Raw genomic sequence first — 21,058 nt, 5'->3', positions numbered from 1 at the left:
TCCCCTTCAGGTGTCCCTGCTGAGCTCTGCATAATCCCTTGCCAGGTTGGCGGTGTCACATGCTTCAGCTGTGACTGCCACCTTGCCCACCTGAGGGGGCCAGCCTCAGGGGCTTACTGGCACAGTGAGGACTGAGTGATCAATGTCAGCTCATAAACACAGGTGCCCTTCCTGGGGAGGCACTCCGGGGCTCAGGAAAAGACGGCCCCATGACTGAGCAGTTCATCTGGGGTGTAAAGGTCAACAAACACAGGCTGTTGCCTTGGTTTTGTTTTGATTTTATCGTGGGTGTGGTGAGCGTGCTGTTCAGAACCAAACGAACTTTAGTATTCCCTGAATGTCTTTATTGGACTGAAGTTCAGGTCTGTTTGCAGTTCTCATAATAACCCTTGAACTCACTCGCCACCTTTCCTTTGGGTCCTCACAGAGCTTTTTACTGATGACCTAGGACATCCCTGTGAAATGGCCTGCAGAGTCAGTAACATCTTATCGTATACATAGCCTAGAAGGCAGAAATGCAGGACAACCGCGCCAAGTGGTTTTGCTCAGGATCGCATAATAAATGGGCTGTGGGATGAAGCTGAAAACAAGCCCTAAGCTTGTCATTCATCACACCCTTCCCACAGCCGGAGAGCTTAAGCCGAGTTTGCAAGGGGAAGGGGCACGAGGTGTAGGAGCAGATGCCTGCTGCGTGCACCCGCCCATGCCCCGGATCCCAGCTGATTCGAACGTGCCCTTCCAGCTTCTAGACTATAAGGGAAAATCCCAGCTTAACTTGAAGGTACAGTATGTAGCTGGGTTTTTTTGTCTTTATCCTCGATAAACAGCCAGGTGATTCCAGGCTATTCCAGGATCGCAGAGGAACAGTTCGGTTCAAGCTATTGATGTGTAGTCCACAGATTTAAAAACTGAAAAGTGATAAAGACCAAATTTACCTGATGGGAAAAAAAGGGAAAAAGCTTTAAATAAGAAAAGATACACATTTTTATATTCAGCATTGTAATATTAGTTGCTTGATATAACTCATAATTCCCAAGTTAAGAATGATGTTTAAGAGGCCAGCTGGGGAGAAAAATTATGTTCCTAAATGGTAAACATGTGAATTTCCTCTATGAAATGCATTCTCAGTGGAGGCGGTATTGCCCCTAGAGGGGAAAAAAAAAATCGGTTCTTTTTTTCTTTTTTAGATTCCATATATATGTGTTAGCATATGGTATTTGTTTTTCTCTTTCTGACTTACTTTACTCTGTATGACAGACTCTATGTCCATCCACCTCACTACAAATAACTCAATTTCGTTTCTTTTTATGACTGAGTAATATTCCACTGTATATATGTACCACATCTTCTTTACCCATTCATCTGTCGATGGACACTTAGGTTGCTTCCATGTCCTGGCTATTACAAGGTTCTAAGGAACCTAGGGGCAGGACAGGAATAAAGATGCAGATGTAGAGAATGGACTTGAGGACACGGGGAGGGGGAAGGGTAAGCTGGGACGAAGTGAGAGAGTAGCATTGACATATATATGCTACCAAATGTAAACTAGATAGCTAGTGGGAAGCAGCTGCATAGCACAGGGAGATCAGCTCGGTGCTCTGTGACCACCTAGAGGGGTGGGATAGAGAGGGTGGGAGGGAGACTCAAGAGGGAGAGGATATGGGGATATATGTATATGTACAGCTGATTCACTATGTTATACAGCAGAAACTAACACACCATTGTAAAGCAATTATACTCCAATAAAGATGTTAAAAAAAAATTGGTTCTTGGAAGATGAAATAAATGAGATTTTGTAAGAGTTTGTCGTCTTCCAAAACTTAACTCTGCCCAACACAATCTTATTTCTTAGTATTTAATTTCTGTCATGAAGGAGAATTTCATTTACTTTTTCCCTTTTGGGGGAAATAGTGAAAATTTAAAAACATTTTCAAACACTGCTCCAAGAGAAGGTCCCCTTTCTCATGGAAAGATTCCGCCAGCCACAGCACATCTTTAGCTCTGATTTTTTTCTACAAGTCAATTATTAATTGGGAGTCAGATTCCCAGGGTCAATCATTGGAATGAAGGCAGTCAGTCCTGCATAATCTGGAGGATGGCATCGTGCTGGGATTTGCCGGACAGAGATGGTGAACACTGGGAAAGAAGAGGGTCTCGGGGCTCAGGCTGTCTCCATCCCCTGTGCTTCCTGGCCACATGGTTCACTCCGGTGGTCGCTCTCACTTGCAAGTGGTTAAATTCAAGAGTGTCATGGATGCAAACTTTGAGAAGGAAGGTAGGAGAATTTCTTTTTCTGCTGGTGCTAAAACTGAATCACTGTGACCCTCATTATTTAAAATCAAGTGTATGTCCCAAAATACTCGACCTTGGACAGAACCTGACCAGGACTAGAGGAAGACAAGGACCCTCGCTTGATCCAATGAGATAATATATGTGAAGATCATGATTAGATGACATAATGCATGTGAAGATGCTTTTTTTGTGCAGGATCTTAGTTCCCCAACCAGGGATGGAACCCGTGCCCCCTGCAGTGGAAGCTCGGAGTCCTAACCACCAGACTGCAAAGTATATAAAGTATTTTGTAAATCCTCCCCCTAAAGATGTGAATAAGCTACATAAATAAAGGCAGGTTTATTTAAGGGTGATGAACAGATCCCTGCCTTGATTTCAACACAAAAACTTGGAATAATTGATGGATGTTTATGAAACTTCTCTATCTTTGGGTGACAGGGGCTCCGTGAGAGTGTGTGACATGTTATCAGCTGTTACTCCACCTGATATCTGCAGCCTCGTCTCGAATTGCTGGATGCTTAGTTATTTTTCATTACAATCCTGTCCTTTCTTCTTGTGTCCATAGAAACTACCAGTAATGCGGGGACTTGTCCTTTCACGGGGCCTCTAAGATTCTCACAGCTTTGCTCTGAGCCCGAGAGCTTTGCCCCTTTAGCCAGAAATAGGGCTGGTGCATGTACTGGTGGTGCCTTCTAAGTCAAACCCAAAGTGTCCCTTTTTCCATTTGAATGCTGCCTAAGATGTGTCCCACTGAGAGCGTCCTGGCTCAGGATTTGGTCCTGGGGGATTAGAGGCTTCATACTTTGATAAGCCGGAGAGTCAGTCGTTCTGCAGAATAATCAGTGCCTCCAACATAAAAAGGCACATGTACTCAGAACCCAGCTTTGCTCCCGTGCAAAGAATGTGCATTAAATACGTTGCATCACTTTTGTGCCTTTTAAGTGTTTGGTTGACAAAGGAATTTGTGAGGAAGTTCCTAATATGTTTGATACAGTTGACATATCAGTGTTCTTACAGTTACTGAGGCAGCAGGCTGTGAGGGTTACAAGTAGGGCCCAGTCAGATAAATTCAAGTTTGAATTGCAGATCTGATACTTACTGGCTCTCTCAAAGTGGGACCTCCTTGAAGCCTCAGTTTCCTCATCTGTAGAATTTGGGTAATAAGAGAACCTTCTCACTGGCTTGTGGGATTTTGGGGGGTTTTGCTGTTGTTGTTGATTTTGGCAGCACTACACAACTTGTGGGATCTTAGTTCCCCGACCAAGGATTGAACCCGGGCCCCCAGCAGTGAGAGTGCAGAGTCCTAACCACTGGACCACCAAGGAATTCCCTAGCTTGTTAAGTGAGATAATGAGATCATGAACAGAAGATGCTGAGCCCAGTGCCTAGGACATAATGAGTGTTCAGTCAAAGGTAGATGTGGTCCTTGTGATTGTTAGTGAAATGGGGAGGTGAGTAAGACAGGGGGGAAAACGTGATTTGGAAGAAAAGGAGCTAAGTGAAATTCCACACAGATTTTTACAAATCTTATGTTTAAAAAAAAATTACCGTATTTATTTTGGAATAGGTAATCCATGCACATAAATAATGCAAAAGAAACAAAGAGAGATGAAAAATAGGTCTCCCTCCTACCCCTTACCTCCCAGTTCCCCTCCCCTAGGCAACTAATATACCAATTTCCCGAGAATCCTCCCAGAAATTTTCAGTATTGAAAAAATTACTTTGAAATAGACTCACAGACATAGAAAACAACCTTATGGTTACCAAAGGGGGAAAGGGGTGTGTGTGGATAAATTAGGAGTTTGGAATTAACAGACACACACTACTGTATCTAAAATAGATAACCAACAAGGACCTACTGTGTAGCACAGGGAACTGTATTCAAGATCTTGTAATAACGTACAATGGAAAAGAGGCTGAAAAAGAATATGTGTGTGTGTGTGTTTGTGTGTGTGTGTGTGTCTATCTATCTATCTATATCTGAATCACTTTGCTCTATACCTGAAACTAACACAACATTGTAAATCAACTATACCTCAATTAAAAAAAATTACTTTGGAGGGAAATGAATTTTGGAGGGCAGAAGACTTTGATATAATAAAGACAGCTGCCTGTGTGTCGTGTTGGACCCCAAGTGGAGGGAGTATTTTGAAAGCATGTTTAGTTCTCTGCAGCCTGAGCCAGACTGGGTGAAGTCTTTCTAGCTATAATAAGACACATGGGCTCAGAAAAGCAATATGATTCAGAAGCGGGATTCACAGCTCCCGAAGCAGAGCCCCTCATGTTTGGTGAAGGATGTCAGGGCAGAGCAAAGCCATACTGTGAGATCTGAACTCTGGACTGTGGATTCATTCCCGACATTCCCCATGTGCCAAGCCCGCATTGTCGACATTCCCCTTGGGCTTAGGTCCTCTGCTCTCCTCTCGGACAGGGATCCTCGGGGTCACATAGTTTTGCCTTCAGCTGCTGGAGGGGCCAGAGGACAGGTTAGAGGAGACAATGATCAGAAACCAAGGATCCTTTCTTGCATTCTCCCCCTGGCCTGCTGGAGTCCAGTTTCCATTCTGTAAAATGCACAGATCTTATATTTACCCAGGATCCACTGGGGAAATTTAAACATGTGCAAGTCCCCAAATGCACCTGTTTAGTGGATAAACGGGGCTATTTGTTAACGGGGTATCTGTGCGTATATATGGAATCGAGGTATATATATGTCTCCAATCTTCTGTCAAGCAAATGGGTATTGAATCACCCAACTGAACGAGATTCTGTGACCTCGGTAACACATTCCGGTACGTAAGCCTACGTCAAAAAGTTCCCACTTGGATCTAACCTGAATTCACTAAGCTGAAATTTGTCTGGTATCCAGTCATTAAGGAAAATGGCAGTGATCATCTTCCATGTACTGGAAGACATTCATTAGCCTTTGTCCCTTTAATACTAAAGGAAAGTCCATCCAGGTTCTTTCATCTTCCATTTACATTCAATTTCTAACCTCTCAGTTACTGCTGTGACTGTCTGTATGCTCTCCTTTCTTGGCCTCCAAACCAGACCAGAACTTTCCCTGTTCAGAATATCAGGAAAGACCCCTGACATAGCATCTTTTACTCCATTTTTCGCTTCCCCTGCAGCCTCCAAGCCTTTGGAGCTGCTTGTCTGGTTCATCTTCAGTCTGCGTGTGTATAAGCTCAGCTATATAAAGCCGATTTTCCCCATCTGACATTCCTAAATATCAGAGTGAGTGAATAAATGACACTCCCTTCTGGTCTGTAGGCAGTTCTGGTATTTATATTGATCTGAACCCATGATGATGCTTGTAGAGTGTTAATTTTCCTAAAGTCCAAACACGTTAATTTGGGAGAGGGTGGAGGTTTGAGTTCTTGAGTTGAGCCAAAGACTGAGGGACGGAGTTGATTCCTAGACCCAGAAAGCCTGCTGGCAACCCTGTGAAACAAGTTGCTTTATCATTTTGGAGCTCAGAGCAGAAGAACAGAGATTGCCTTAGTAAACTTCCAGGGATTTTGTGACCAAGTAAAGTCTCATAAAACACTCAGCTGGACAAAAAAGAAGTACAAGAAGCGGGGCAGGGTGGGGGGATGAGGCAGAATTGGGAAAGCAAAAAGCATTAGAATTGATTTACAAGCAATCCTATCCTGTTTTCAAATAAAATGAGCCTTAAGGAAGCAGGTAAATGTACATTACTATTTCTCACAGCACCCTACTGTTATTATGGCTGAGGACCCTGAAGCTTAGTTAGATGAGATCAATTGTACCAAGTGCCCCATACAGCGCCCTGAAACATAGTTGGAAGTCAGGACAAGTTCGTTCTCTTCCTAATTGTATTGCTATTAACAAGAAGGGTTAAAGGAGTAATGGAGTTGACGTTCTGTTAGTTGCCAATTAAACCCTCAGCTATATTGCCGTATAAAACACAGGCAGTAAATTGCGTCTGTAGCCAAACTGCCCAGGGAGGGTTGTTCCCGGTGACAATCTGGTTTAAGTTGTCTGGCCACCTTGGGAGGGGCCTTGGGATGCCATTGAATCCCTGAAACCAGTCTTGTTTCTCTCAGTCCTGACAGTTTTCTTAGTGTCATAGTCCAGACGCCATAATAACAGTAATAATAACAGTGAACATTTCTTAAGAGTTTACTGAGGGCCAGGCTCTGACTTAAACACACTCCGTGCATTATTTCATTGAGGCGCCTAAGACAAAGTGTTCAGACACGGAGGATCCTTGCCAGAAAGGAGGACACCAGAAACCTGGCCGCTAAGCTATCAAAATCTGAAAAAGTTTGAGAAAGAGAGAATAAATTCCATAACGCTCTGCCCTTGGGTCATAAAACCAAGAGAATAGACTAGCAGAGACGAAAGATATTTCACACGAGAAGCAGGGAAAATGCAGCTTTGTGGTTTATTCAATAAATGGGGAAATATGACTTCTGTTCACTGGTAACCACAAAGAATTGAAACGAGCGGTTAAAGATTGAGGGGTTAAGGAGGGCGAGAGGGGAGGGTAGTCTTGTTTCTTCCTGATTTGTGTCTGATTCCAGGGAACTGGGGTTTCCATTGCGTAGGGTGCAACTGGATATTTCCTCCATGTTTCGTTGCTGGGACCTGGCAAACGGCATTTCCTGGCACTCGGAAGCAGCGAGTCCCGACAGCAGCGAGGTCGAATCCATTTTTGGAGCCAAACACCAGCATTCTTTTGCAGTGAGTTCTGCAACCTCAAGGTAGCGCTTCCCTAGAGTGACCTCTAGTGATGACCACAGGAGTTGCCCGATTTTCCAGCCTATGGAAGAATCCCCCTAAAAATATTGGACTCCTTGCGACAACAGAAGCCTCTTCCTTCTTTCCCTCACTAATTGCCCCGTGGAGGTGATGACAAGCAGGGCTGGCAACATGAGCAAGTTGAAGTCATTCCACTTGCTAATCAAAACCATGAAGTATGCTTTCATGTGAAACACAAAAGCCCTGAATGTTTGAATGTTCCCAGCCTTCCGACCGCAGCAGTGATCACCCTGCATTGGAATGAGACACTTGTCCACCTGCCAGGGGTGCAGCCTGCCTGGTCACAGGGTGGCAGTGAGTGTTTTCTCTCTAGAGAGGCCTTAAGACTTTGTAGGAAAAATAATGGTGATAATCTACAAACTGTTTTGAGATCGTTGGATGGTTGGTAATATAGGTGTGTCTACTCAGGAGCCAACAGCTAAAAGATACGGCCTGATGCGTTTTTGTTTTAATCAATTATTTACTTATTTTGAAATTTTATTTATTTTATTTATTTTTGGCTGCGTTGGGTCTTCGTTGCTGATGCACTTTTAATAACTATGGGAAATGGATCCATGTGGGATAGGTAAAATGAACATGGGGAAAACTGAGAGGTGTGTCTAAAAGGTTATGGCTCAATCATTTTGCAACACTTTTACAATGCGTTATCTTATTTTGCTTATTTGCTATTTTTCACAACCACTCTGTTTGGAGATGTATTATTTTCCCCATTTTTTCCCTGGTAAGGAAATTAAGTCACAAACAGATGATACCACATAACAGAGATTACAGTGACAGAAAGACTAGCACTGGAACTGCCTCTCTCGCCTTCAATCCTATGTTTATTTATACGCTGTGTCTCCTGGGTCAGTCCTCCCAACCTCAAACTGGAAACTGGGGTGTCATCCTTCGTTCCTCGCTCTCACTCACCTCTCACTTTCAACCCAACAGCAAGATGCAATCACGTGTCTCCACAATCCGCTGCTGCAACCTGAGGTTTCTCCCTGCAGTGAAGGTCTCAGGTCTGTCCATCCCCACAGTCCTTCTGTCCATCTCCAACACATCGTCCTAGTCCAAGCTCACTTAGATGGTTGAAACACGCTTCTGAAATTGTTGTTACATATTTATTTGTTGACTGATTTGTTGTCCACCTTTCCCCACGGATTATAAGCTCCATGAGAGCAGGAACCTTGTCCTTTTAAATTCACCAAAGCACCCCTAGGGCCAACCTCATAATGTGCATTCAATGTGTTTGTGGCATGAATGAGTGAAAGAAAACATGCTAATTCAGCAATTCCACAGCCTATTAAAATACTCATGTCTAGAGCCCAAACCCCAGAGAATTTTTTTCTTTTCTTTTCTTTTTTTAAGATTTAATGTAATTAATTAATTTTTTGGCTGCGTTGGGTCTTTGTTGCTGCCCGCAGGCTTTCTCTAGTTGTGGCGAGCAGGGGGCTACTCTTCGTTGCTGTGCACGGGCTTCTCCATGCAATGGCTTCTCTTGTTGCGGAGCACGGGCTCTAGGCGCGTGGGCTTCAGTAGTTGCGGCACGCAGGCTCAGTAGTTGTGGCTCACGGGCTCTAGAGTGCAGGCTCAGTAGTTGTGGTGCATGGGCTTGGTTGCTCCGCGGCATGTGAGATCTTCCCGGACCAGGGCTCGAACCCGTGTCCGCTGCACTGGCAGGCAGATTCTTAACCACTGCACCACCAGGGAAGTCCCAACCCCAGAGATTTTAATTTATCTGGGTTGGGGACAGGAATCAAGATAGTACTTTTTAGGACTTCCCTGGTAGTCCAGTGGGTAAGACTCCTCGCTCCCAGTGCGGGGGGCCTGGGTTCCATCCCTGGTCGGGGAACTAGATCCCGAATACCGCGACTAAAGATCCCGCATGCAGCAATGAAGATCCCTTGTGCTGCAACTAAGACCCGGCGCAGCCAAATAAATAAATACTTTTTAAAAAGTGTACAGTTCAGTGGCATTAAGTACATTCACGTCACGGTGCAACGATCACCACCATCCATCTCCAGAACATTTTTCATCTTCCCAAATGGAAACTCTCCCCTCCCCCTCCCCTCAGTCTCTGGTAACCACTATTCAATATTTTTAAATATTCATATTTGTAAATGTTTATAAATATTCATTATATTTTTTTTACAGCTCCCCAGCAGATTCTTTTTTTTTTTTTTTCTTTTAGCAGCTCTGTGTGAGGCATGCAGGATCTTAGGGACCAGGGATTGAGCCTGGGCCACGGAAGGGAAGGTGCTGAGTTAACCCCTGGACCATCAGGGAACTCCCCTCTAGCAGATTCTAACGTAAGGTCAGAATTGAGAAACGTGCACAGACAGTCCATCCAGTCCCATCTTTCAGGCCCTTGGCTTCCCTCCTGATTTCCAGCCATCTTTCCCTCCGCCCCACCTCAGCCACCCATTGCCATGGTCAGACCCTACAGCTTGTCATCACTACCAGCCACGGCTGACCATCCCCATTTCGAGTGTCCCATTGTCTAAGCCCCATCTTCTATCTTCCCAGCTCCTTTTTACTCTCGTTTCCCCACCCCAACAATCCTTTGGCCCCAGGGAAGCTTTAATCTATTCACCCTACTGCTTTTACACACACGTACACACACACAAACACACTCTCACACTTATTTCTCCCTTCTCTTTTTTTTTTTCTTTTTTCATTATGGTTAAATATACATACATAACATAAATTTACTGTTTTAACCATTTTTTTTTTTTTTTTTTTTTTTTTTTGCTGTGTTGGGTCTTCGTTTCTGTGCAAGGGCTTTCTCTAGTTGTGGCAAGTGTTTTAACCATTTTTAAGTGTACAACGCAGTGTGCAACCATCATCGCCACCCATAAGGTAAGATAAGAACTTTCTTCTCTCTCCAAACTGAAACTCAGTCCCCAACAAATACTCACTTCCCTTCCCCCTTTCTTTCTTGCCTGGCTTAGACACCAAGACCCATCCCTGTATCTGGTGCCTTGCATGCACCCTCCACACCCCGACCCCTCCCCTCTTTGGTGGTATTGGCCTGGCAAATCCCAAACAGGCAAAACCAAGTTCTTCACCTGCCCTGTGTCTGCAACCAGGCAGCTGAATGTAACTTGTTAAAAACAGGCAATCAGGCTGAGTGGCCTCTTTTAAATTTACACTCACAAATCTGAGTGGGACCCTAGCACCACCTGCAGTGTTACCTAAATCGACTTGATCCCCCCAGTCCAAAAGTTCAGTTTCATACCTTCTGATCAAAACAAACCTCCTGGGCTTCCCTGGTGGCACAGTGGTTAAGAATCTGCCTGCCAAGGCAGGGGACACGGGTTCAAGCCCTGGTCCGGGAAGATCCCACATGCTGTGGAGCAACTAAGCCCGTGCGCCACAACTACTGAAGCCCACGCGCCTAGAGCCCGTGCTCTGCAACAAGAGGAGCCACCGCAATGAGAAGCCCGCGCACCTCAACGAAGAGTAGCCCCTGCTCACAGCAACTAGAGAAAGCCCACGGGCAGCAACGAAGACCCAACGTAGCCAAAAAAACCTCCTGCACTCTTTTCCCCCTCCCCCACCTCAGGTGTCAACCCCTTGCATTTAACTGAGAGAACAGAAGCCGTCAGTATAGAAAGACTGCATCTGCCCACCACCACTGCCATCCACCCACCTACATCTGTTTTCACTTATGCCACTACTTGTCCATGAAAATGGACGAATTGCAAGGACTTTGCTTCTCAATTCCCGTCTCTCTCCTGTATCCTAAAGTCTCCCTCTCTACTAGATAATTCCCTTCAGCACACAAAGCATGCCCTAATAGGTCCTATATCTAAAATCTCTTTCTTGGCCATCCAAATCCCACTCTTTTTTTAAAATTGTATTTTATCGAAGTATACTTGATTTACAATGTTGTGTTAATTTCTGCTGTACAGCAAAGTGATTCAGTTATACATATATATACATTCTTTTTCATATTCTTTTCTTTTCCTTTTTTTTTTTTTTGTCTGCGTTGGGTCTTCGTTGCTGTGCGCGGGCTTTCTCTAGCTGCAGCGAGCGGGGGCTACACTACGTTGCAGTGTGCAGGCTTCTCATTGCAGTGGCTTCTCTTGTTGCAGAACACGGGCTCTAGGCGAGTGGGCTTCAGTAGTTGTGGCAAGCAGGCTCAGTAGTTGTAGCGCACGGGCTTAGTTGCTCCAGGGCATGTGGGGTCTTCGTGGACCAAGGATTGAACCCATGTGCCCTGCATTGGCAGGTGGATTCTTAACCACTGCACCACCAGGGAAGTCCCCATATTCTTTTCCATAATGGTTTATCACAGGATATTGAATATAGTTCCCTGTGCTAGACAGTAGGACCTTGCTGTTTATCCACCCTATATATAATAGTTTGCATCTGCTAACCCCAAGCTCCCAATCCTTCCCTCCCCCTTGGCAACCACAAATCTGTTCTTTATGTCTGTGAGTCTGTTTCTGTTTCATAGATAAGTTCACTTATGTCCTATTTTAGATTCCACATATAAGTGATATGGTATTTGTCTTTCTCTGACTTACTTCACTTAGTATAATAATCTCTAGGTCCATTTTTTTGGACTAATATCTACTATTTATTGGACAATTTGCAAAGCACTGTGCTACACATCACATACATTATTTCAACTGTTTCTCATGGAAGCCCTATGAGGTAGGTATTGTATCCACATCTTACAAAGAACTCAACACAAATGCAAATGGCATTATTTCATTCCTTTCTATGGCTAAGTAGTATTCCATTGTATATATGTACCACATCTTCTTTATCTGTTCATCTGTCAATGGACATTTATGTTGTTTCCATGTCCTGGCTATTGTGAATAGTGCTGCTGTGAACATAGGGGTGCGTGTGTCTTTTTGAATTATATTGTTTTGTCTGGATATGTAATCCCATAAGTGGAATTGCTGGATCATATGGCAACTCTATTTTCAGGGGTTTTTTTTTTTCTGGCCGTGCCCTGCAGCATGTGGGATCTTAGTTCCCTGACTAGGAATCGAACCCGGGCCCCCTGCATTGGAAGTGGGGAGTCTTAACTACTGGGCCTCCAGCGAAGTTCCTATTTTTAGTCTTTTGAGGAACCTCCATACTGTTCTCATAGTGGCTGCACCAATTTACATTCCCACCAACAGTGCAGGAGGGCTCCCCAAATCCTACTCTTTGCTCTGTTTTATAGCAAAACTCTTACAAAGAATTATCTGTACTTACTGCCTGCACTTGCTTACATTCCTTATTCTCTTTTCCCCCAATTCTTTCTCTAATCTCCTCCATCAGACTCTCACCCCACCAGCTATTGAGACTGTCCTTGTCAATATCACCCACAACCTCCATCTCTCTAAATTCAGTGGTTGACTCAGTTTTCACCTTGCCCATCCTCTAGCAACATTGGACACAGCTGCCTATCCCCTCCTTATGGAAACACTGAATTTCGCCATCCAGACATAGTCATAATATCTACCACGTATTGTTATTGTAGGGACTAAATGAAATAATGTACATAAAGCCCGTAGACTTTTCCTGGCCCCAAATTAGTGCTCAATCCCTGCCAGCTAGTCTTAAATATAATATTTTCATCTTTCATGGGAGGATGGGTTCATTTAATACTTGTCTAATTAAGACTTAGTTTGTAAAAAAAAAAAAAAAAAAATTAGGGAGTTCACTGGTGGTCCAGTGGTTAAGAATCAGCCTTCCAATGCAGGGGAGGTGGCTTCGATCCCTGGTCAGGGAATTAAGATCCCACATGCCACAGGGTAACTAAGCCTGCACGTCACAACAAAGAGCCCATGTGCCACAATGAAAAATCCCACGTGTCACAACTAAGACTCGACACAACCAAAAATAAATAAATAAAATTTTTTAAAAAAGAAAAAATTAAAAAGCCAAAGGACATCAGAGACTCAAATAAATTTTTTTAATGGGAAATTTTAAGGGAGAAGGAGAGGGAGAGTCTCATATGCAGAATATCTAATTTTAATAAAATATATAATAGAACCAATACTGGAGAAACTTCCTAGTATTAAAATCGCTAATGCTTCTTTCTCGCAGGCATAGGAACAGTGGGGACATTTCCACCCTTTGGATACATCACTTGCAATTTAGCTCAGGCCAAAATGGAATTGACTTCATCTCCTTAATGAACAGAACATATTCTAATGAAAGAGCCACATGGAAACTGAAACAGAAGGAATAGAGAAGGGCCACCCTCCTTGAACTTGACTCTGACATTGCTCCAGAGAGCTGTCAGGATCAGAGTCCATTTGCTTATCTGGACTTTTAGTTTTTAATTTATTTACAATGTGGTGCTAAGAAGTACCACCCGCCCAGACCTCGACCACGCCAATGGGCTTTACTGGCATTTCTCAGCCACAGGCAGCTTAAGACCCAGGGGAGTGCACTGGGGAAAGAGTCCCAAGTTCTCTCCTGCCCATAGCAACTCACATCCTGATTCCTGTAATCAAGGATACATTGGGAAGATCCCAGAATCCCCACGACTCAATTATTCAGTAAGTATTGTCTCTCAAAGCCTGGTCCAAAGATGACCAGGCTAAGAATTACCTGCAGCTGCTTATTTAAAATGCATATTTCTGAGCCCTTCCCAGACCTAATGAGTTGAATATCTCTGGGTCACTGGAGCTCGCATTTTAAACAGGTCTCCAGGCAATTCTCTTGTGCATTAAAATGTGAGCACTGCTACATTAGGGAAGAATTGTTGGCCCTTTTCTCCATTTTAAAAACTTGCTATTTGGTCTAGAGGGGCCTCAACTTGGTTCTACCTATTAGAATGCCAGCTACTCTTCAAGACAACTCAGATACCACATCCTCTGTGAAGCCTTCCTGGACTCCCTATCCCCAGGTTCTCTCTCCTGGACTCCTTTCACCCTGAGTCCAGTGCTCCAAAAGCACTTGTTATGCGGTATTGCATTATTTGGAGTCAGGCTTTATCACCACGGGAGTTTATAAAGTTCTTAGCGACACTGACTTGTAAAAATTCATTTTTCTACCCATCCATCCTTGTCCCTAGTTCCCAATCTTGCACACAGTGTTCAATAAAAATTAGTCACATAAATGAATATCGTTTGGTAAAACTGATTTGGCGAATGACCTAAGAGAAAAGAGGAGTGACGGCCGAGAATGTGGAAGGAAGGAGACAGATAAGAAAGAAATTACAGAATTATAGCTGGTTACTATACTATGACTGTCAATGCCTAAGAAAAGTGGCGAGTGAGCAATATTTTAAGAAAAGATAGGATGTTTTGGCATAAATGTCTCTTAGCGATAACCGAGGAAGTAAGTGCTCCCCAACAGGCATGCCTCTTCGTTTATCTTTTCTCTTTCCTTCCTCTTTCCTTCTTTCCCTTCCCCTGTTCCTTTCCAGCATTTCTCATCTACTTCCTCTCCCTTGTTTCCATTTACCTTCTTTTAAAAAAAACTTTTTTATGAGAACGTAATTGATTTTCAATGTTATGTTAGTTTCAGGTGTCTCCATTTACCTTCCTTAAAACTCCTTCTATCCTCCTACCATACCTTAAGCCAGCCTGTCATTTGGTTGTTAAACATTAATTACAAGGTGTCGACTGAAAAAAATGCACAACCTAAAGTGAAAAATTATGTTTTATTCAGCGGACATTCTGAGGACTTCAAGCCCAGGAGATAGGACTCTCAGATCACTCTGAGGGAAGGGGGGTGGGCCAGAATATATAGGAGTTTTTGCAACAAAGACCAGGTTGTCAGAACATCAAAAGATTACTGTTAATTAAAGAAAACCAGATATCTGCAAGTTAAGGAATTTAGCACTTTTCTGTGTATGGGAAGAGGCAAGAGTCTGGGCTCACTGAAATCATTCCTTTGAAATGCACCTCAGCTATCTGGGGCCAGTCTCCAGCTTTTCTCCATCCTGAACCCCCTCAGGGTGCACAGTTGGGGATGACGGCAGTACCTGAGGGCTTGGCAGTGGGCAGCCTGTTTGGCTCCAACGTGAGTTCCCTCAGGGCTCACCACGGGGGCAGCTGTAATGTGATGGCTTGATGGCTGCAACATCCTTTGTTTACTGATATGGCAGGCAATATATTTCATCCACACAGGCATTAGATTAGGTGTGAGGAGCCAGGAAAACAAAACATGGTCCCTGTCCTTGAGGAACTTGCAGTCTAAAGGGGAGAAGGACAAGCAAGCAGATGGCTCACATATGGTCTTACGAAAACAGGAATGATGGAGTTGCCAAGGGTGCTATGAGAACACATTGGAGGGACCAGAGCATCATGGGAGGCTTCCTGGTGGAGGTGGCACTGCGTTGACATTTGGAGGACAGACAGGAGCCAGGCGATGGCAGGGAAGGCAGGGAGAGGAGGCATTCTAGCCCGAAGGGGCAGTATGCACAAAAACTTGGAGGTAAGAGAATTGTACAGTCATTCAGGAAGCTGCAAGTCATCCAGAAGACTAGCTGAGGGCTTGGCAGTAGAAGAGTTGAAAGGGCTGAGGCTGGAGTTGCTGGCAGCGGCCAGCCACGAGGGCCATATGGGGCATGCTAAGGGCCTCCTCTGTGACCCCCTGATTTGACTTGTATTTCAGAGAGCCCACTCTGGCTGCATTGTAGTGACTTAGAAGGGGGCAGGATGATCGGTGAGCCCCCCAGGAAGGATGGTGGTGTGTGGACCAGGTGATGGAAACGGAGTCAGGAGGTAGAGGAAGGGAAGTCACAGGACTTGGTGTCCCAGTGGTAGGCTCAGCATCAGAGGCCACCCTCAAAGCTTGAGAGGTATGCTAGAGCAGAGGAGATTCTAAGATAAGAACTTCCAAGATCAATTAAACAGGTGGGAGTAGAATTTCAATGACCAATTTTGGTTGTCACTGGCTGCCTGGTTCCTTCCCACTAAAGAAAAACTCAGAACAGTGGTCTCAGAGGAGGTGCCTGAGATGGGCTTTCAAGGTTCAGTCAATGCCAGGGCAGTGTCCAGTTCTGACCGGCAGGTGGCACCACCACAGCTCACAGAAAGCAAAGTGAGAAACCCTTTCCGGCGACTCAAAATAACCGCAAACCCCAACCGAAAGGAGAGCCGTTTGGTGATTAATTTCTGCATTCCAAAGCGACTGATGTGGCCAATTTGTAATTAGCAAGTTTTGCTACAGTTGCAACAGCGTTTCATACCAGGGAGTGGCTTGTACCTCACAATTTGCCTCTTGCTCCCATTTCTTTTTGCTATTTAACACACATTCTAAATATTACTGCTTCTAGTGTGGATTTTTTCTCTGCATGCAATGATCTTGGGCAGCATTCTCTCAAGTTTCTGAGTCTGTGTCTGCATAGAGGAGTTTTTAATCGAAGAGGCAATGTAACAGATGTTGAAGGGTTTTTTTTTTTTTAAGTCATCCCCAATTGCTTCATTTCAACACGATTATTTTTACTTTTAAATGTTCCCTTCCAAATCTGGTCCATAGGCATATATTTTCACATAGACATACTCAGAGTCTGTTTTATCAATTTTAAAAGGAAGCGCATCATTTTTTTTCTTTTCCCTTAGGTATCTAGTCTCTTCTGAGATCTCACCCACTTCCTTAGCTTCAAATAACACATTCGCACAGAAAGGCAGCCACATCTTTATCTCTAGTCAACTTCCGGTATTTATTCATCCATCCCTCCCTCCATCCATTAATTCAGTCCAGGCACTGTGCTGGGGGCTGGGAATACACATGTGAGAAGGTGTGGTCCTGTTTGGGAGCTTGTAGAGCATTTGGTGGTGGATGGGGGAGGGGGGAGAGTGAAGAAACCATTATGCAGCAGTGAGATTGGAGGTCCAGTGGGAATTTTGAGGAAGAAACCTTAAAACTGACTTGGGGGCCTAAAGAAGGGGGAGAAGACCAACTGAGCAGAGGAAACTGAACGTGCAAAGATACAGACCCTCAAAAGATCATGACACCTTCCGGAAACCACAGTGGTTTAGAATTGGTGGAGTGTGTGTTGGCCAGAGACCGAGAGAGTGGGGCTGGCAGGCAGCGGCCAGATCCATGAGGGTCTTGCCCAGATCTTAGGACATTATCTTGTAGATGATAAAAGCTTAGTTCCAATTGATTTTTCACTCTGCAGCTAGAGTGTGAATGTATTTTGTAGATGAAAAGCTGACCACAGCCCACCCCGGCTTCAGTATCTCATAGAATCAAGTAGCAAGCGGGATCTTAGTTCCCCGACCAGGGATCAAGCCTGTGGAAGCGCGGAGTCCTAACCACTGGACGCCAGGGAAGTACTTCACGTCCCTAGTTTTTAGCAGCACTGGAAAGGCCCAGCATGCCCCTCTCCAAATGCTTCACCCGTGTGCCACATTCTTCATCCCAGCTGTAAATGGCTTCCTGGAGTACTCTCTTACTGTCTGGCCTTTGCACATGCTGTACACTCTCCTGGAATACTCTTTTCCTCTCAGGCTAACAGAGTCTCAGTTGGTCTTCCCTGATCCTGGACTAGGTCAGGTCCCCTGCCGTGTGCTCCCAAAGCTGCCAGTCCTGAGAGTGTTATATTCTCAGCGGTATGTCTTCCCCTTCAGACTGCGAGCTCTGTGACAGGTTATCCTGCTGTTTCCAGAGTAGATGCTCAGCTAATATTGTGGAGAGGAAGAATGAATGCACTGAGCTTTTGGACAGTGTACTGGATATTTCTACCTGCATGTCTCCCAGAATGATGAACCCTACATTTCCCAGACTGCGGCATCATCATCTTCTTGCCTGTCCCTTCCCTGTACATGCCCTGCCCCACCACTTCCTGCCCAGTCAGCTCCCCCTCCCTTTTAAAAAAATATTTATTTATTTATTTGGCTGCACTGGGTCTTAGTTGCGATATGCAGGATCTTTAGCTGCGGCATGCGAACTCTTAGTTGCAGCATGTGGGATCTAATTCCCTGTTGAGGGATTGAACTGGGCCCCCTGCGCTGGGAGCATGGAGTCTTAGCCACTGGACCACCAGGGAAGTCCCAGCTCCTCCTCTTTATTTTTTATTTTTTATAACAACTTTATTGGAGTATAATTGCTTTACAATGGTGTGTTAGTTTCTGCTGTATAACAAAGTGAATCAGCTGTACATAAAGATACATCCCCATATCTCCTCCCTCTTGCGTCTCCTTCCCACCCTCCCTATCCCACCCCTCTGGGTGGACACAAAGCACCGATCTGTCCTGTTTTAGAAGTAAGGAAGCTGAGATCCAGACTAACTGGCGACATGGCTGGTGAGTGGCAGTCAGGATTGGAACCCAGTTTTCTAGGCTTTAATCCATCCTTCCTCTATGGGGTGGATTAATCCGGGCCCCTGTGCCGTGGAACCTGGCACAGTGCCTCTGTCTGCTTTTCCCCATGCTGCCATCTGCCTGCCTATGGGGTTGCCTCTGACAGCTCAGCATTGTTGGGCAGTATTCTGGAAAGCCCCCCCCTCACTCATCCTTTACAAACATTTTGACCACATCTGCAAAGTTCCAGCTGTCTGGCTCCGCCCTGAATCCTGGCGTTTATGCTGATTTGGAAATTGGAATCAGTAGGCTAACTGTGGCTCTGCTGGTGGACTTTCACTTGGCAGGAACTGGCTCTTCATCCTGGGTGGTTTCCAGCAGGAATCCCCCTCTGCACTTCCTACCTGTGGAACCTAATCTCCATTTTTAACACGAGGCCTCTCGGATGCTGTGCAAACCGACTTTGACACTAGTGTGCAGTTAACCAGTGTTTACTGGAGGAGAGGCTCAGCAATGGAAAGGATCAGAGCTCCCCAGTCCTCACTCAGTGTTTTTCAGTTGATTAATGAAATGTGACTTGTGTTCTTCCTATTATCCAGCTCTAAAATGATATAATAATGTGTTAACGTTTGTGAGGTACCATATATACGTGTTGCTACAGTATCGACATTCCTTACAGGAAAGCTGTAGTAAAAGTCCAGCGTCCAAAAGTAGAGAAGACGTTGCCTGGATATTAGCAAATTTCAAGAACTTAACTTCTAGGCAGCACACTTTAAAAGGGATTTTTCTCTTCTGTCTCAGGAAATATGGCCACAACGTTTTCTTAAGAGAATCTGGCATTCGGGGAGTTTTTAATCTCAGAGAGACCTGTGTAGTTGGGGAAGGTTGCTGGGCTGTGAATGGGGACGAAGCACAGGGAAATGGGCAGTTTTCCAGCCTTGGTTTCATATCAACAAGCAGGAGTCCTTACTGCCCTACAGGGTGGGAGTCCTGGCAGAAATCCTCTGCAACTGCAAAAAGACAAAATCCACTTGGAAGGTAAAGCAGCAACAAAAGGGCTTCGGTTCTAATTACAGTGTTGTCAGGTTGAAGAAAAATGGTTGTGGGATAACAGGGAGATGAAAAACTTGGTTCTTAGTACAGTGGGTTTTCCTTGGGAAGCTTTAGTTCTTGATTCAACTTCTTACGCAGGTGTGGATCAACCGTGTCTTCCGTTGTGCTCTTTCTCCAGCTGTTTTGTAGATCAGCTGATGAACCATTTCCTGGTTTTTCAGAGGTTGGTAGAGGTCCTTGCTGTTCTTGTGCTTACTTGCTCGTTTGTTCCTTTATACATTTATTTATTCACTACATATTTTGAAAGTGTTTTTGCATTGACAGAAAATACAGGGACAAGCCCTGTTTTGTCACTCAGACCTGCTGGTTTGGATTCCTTTCACCTCTCTTCTCTGCTGATAGTGAGGGGAAGGGTCCTGCTAGTGTTGGAGGGTCTCCTGCAGAGGCGGAGTGTGGCTGTGTGTCACCGTGAGGGCAAGGACACTGGCCCCAGCTCCTCCTCTTGACTGGCAAATTTGTCTGCTGTTCTTCCCACTCAAAACGAAGAACTGCAACTTTTCCCTCACTTCCTTCTCCTCTGTGCTCAGCAGCTAAGTCCTTCCCTTTCATTTCTTTTTTTTTTTTTTCTGGCCACCATTCTAAAACAAAGTATCAAAGTGGGGGAAAAATATGGGTTTCAGAATAAGACAGGCCTAGGCTCAAATCTCAGATCTACTATATTTGGGTTTCCTTGGGTAAGTTTCTAACCTCTTTAAGTCTCAGTTTCCCAGTCTGTAAAATGGGGATATTATCCACCGTAGAAACTCTATGACTTTAGTATACATCGGGTGGTGAATAGATGGTCCTCTTGTTATTTTCACCTCATGTCAGGCATCTCTTGCTCAAAAACCTTCAGAGGTTGTTACTTGTCAATGAAGCCTAAACTGTACATCTTGGCCTTGCCTTTCATTATTCCTCCCCCTAAATCCTAAACTCTGGCCAATCTGAAATATTGGCTGACTCCATCCCTCTTTCCTCTCTGCTTTCATGTTGCAATTCAAACACCAAGTCCTCCCTGATTACCTGAGCACCAAGTAACTGGCTCCCTCCTCTGCAGTCCTGTATGTAGTTCAATGGCACTTAGGGCCAACTGTTTTGCCTTGCAGACTAGGCAACTCTCCTGTAGATGACAAATTGCTGAAAGCAGAGACTTGGTTGGGTTCATCTATCACCCTGCATAGTGCCTTACATGCAGCTGATGTGAAAGAACAATTCATTCTCCTTATTTCAATGGGCTTGTTTTCTCTATAGAATCAGATGTTTGGTTATTCTCACCTCTAACTATTTTGTTGGCTTCCAGGAAGCACCTTACCATTAGATGCTCTGTTCTCTCTTTTAACTGGAAAGAGCTTTTGGAACTGAAAAATAAAGAGTTACTCCTACAAGCCTCATCTGCCACTCCCCGGTTACGAATCGAACTACTTAGCATTGCACAGAACACGACTCTCACACCTCCGTTCCTTTGTACGTGCGTGACGTTCCCTTCACCTGGAATGCTATTGCCCGTGCTTCTCTGGCGAACTCCTACACATCCTCCAAGACTCGGCTCAGACGTCACCACAATCACCTTCTCTGGGTAGGCTTTTCTGAGATGGGCAGAGTAGCCCCCCCCCCCGCAACTTTTTAGCTTCCTCAGCACTCTCCAAATAATTCTAACAGGACTTAGGTATAATTTGTTTACTTTTCTTCCA

This window comes from Grampus griseus (genome assembly GCF_964374135.1).
Source record: "Grampus griseus genome assembly, chromosome: 20".
Taxonomy (NCBI): Eukaryota; Metazoa; Chordata; class Mammalia; order Artiodactyla; family Delphinidae; genus Grampus; species Grampus griseus.
The sequence above is the reverse complement of the archived record's forward strand: the minus strand, read 5'-3'. Positions refer to the sequence as shown.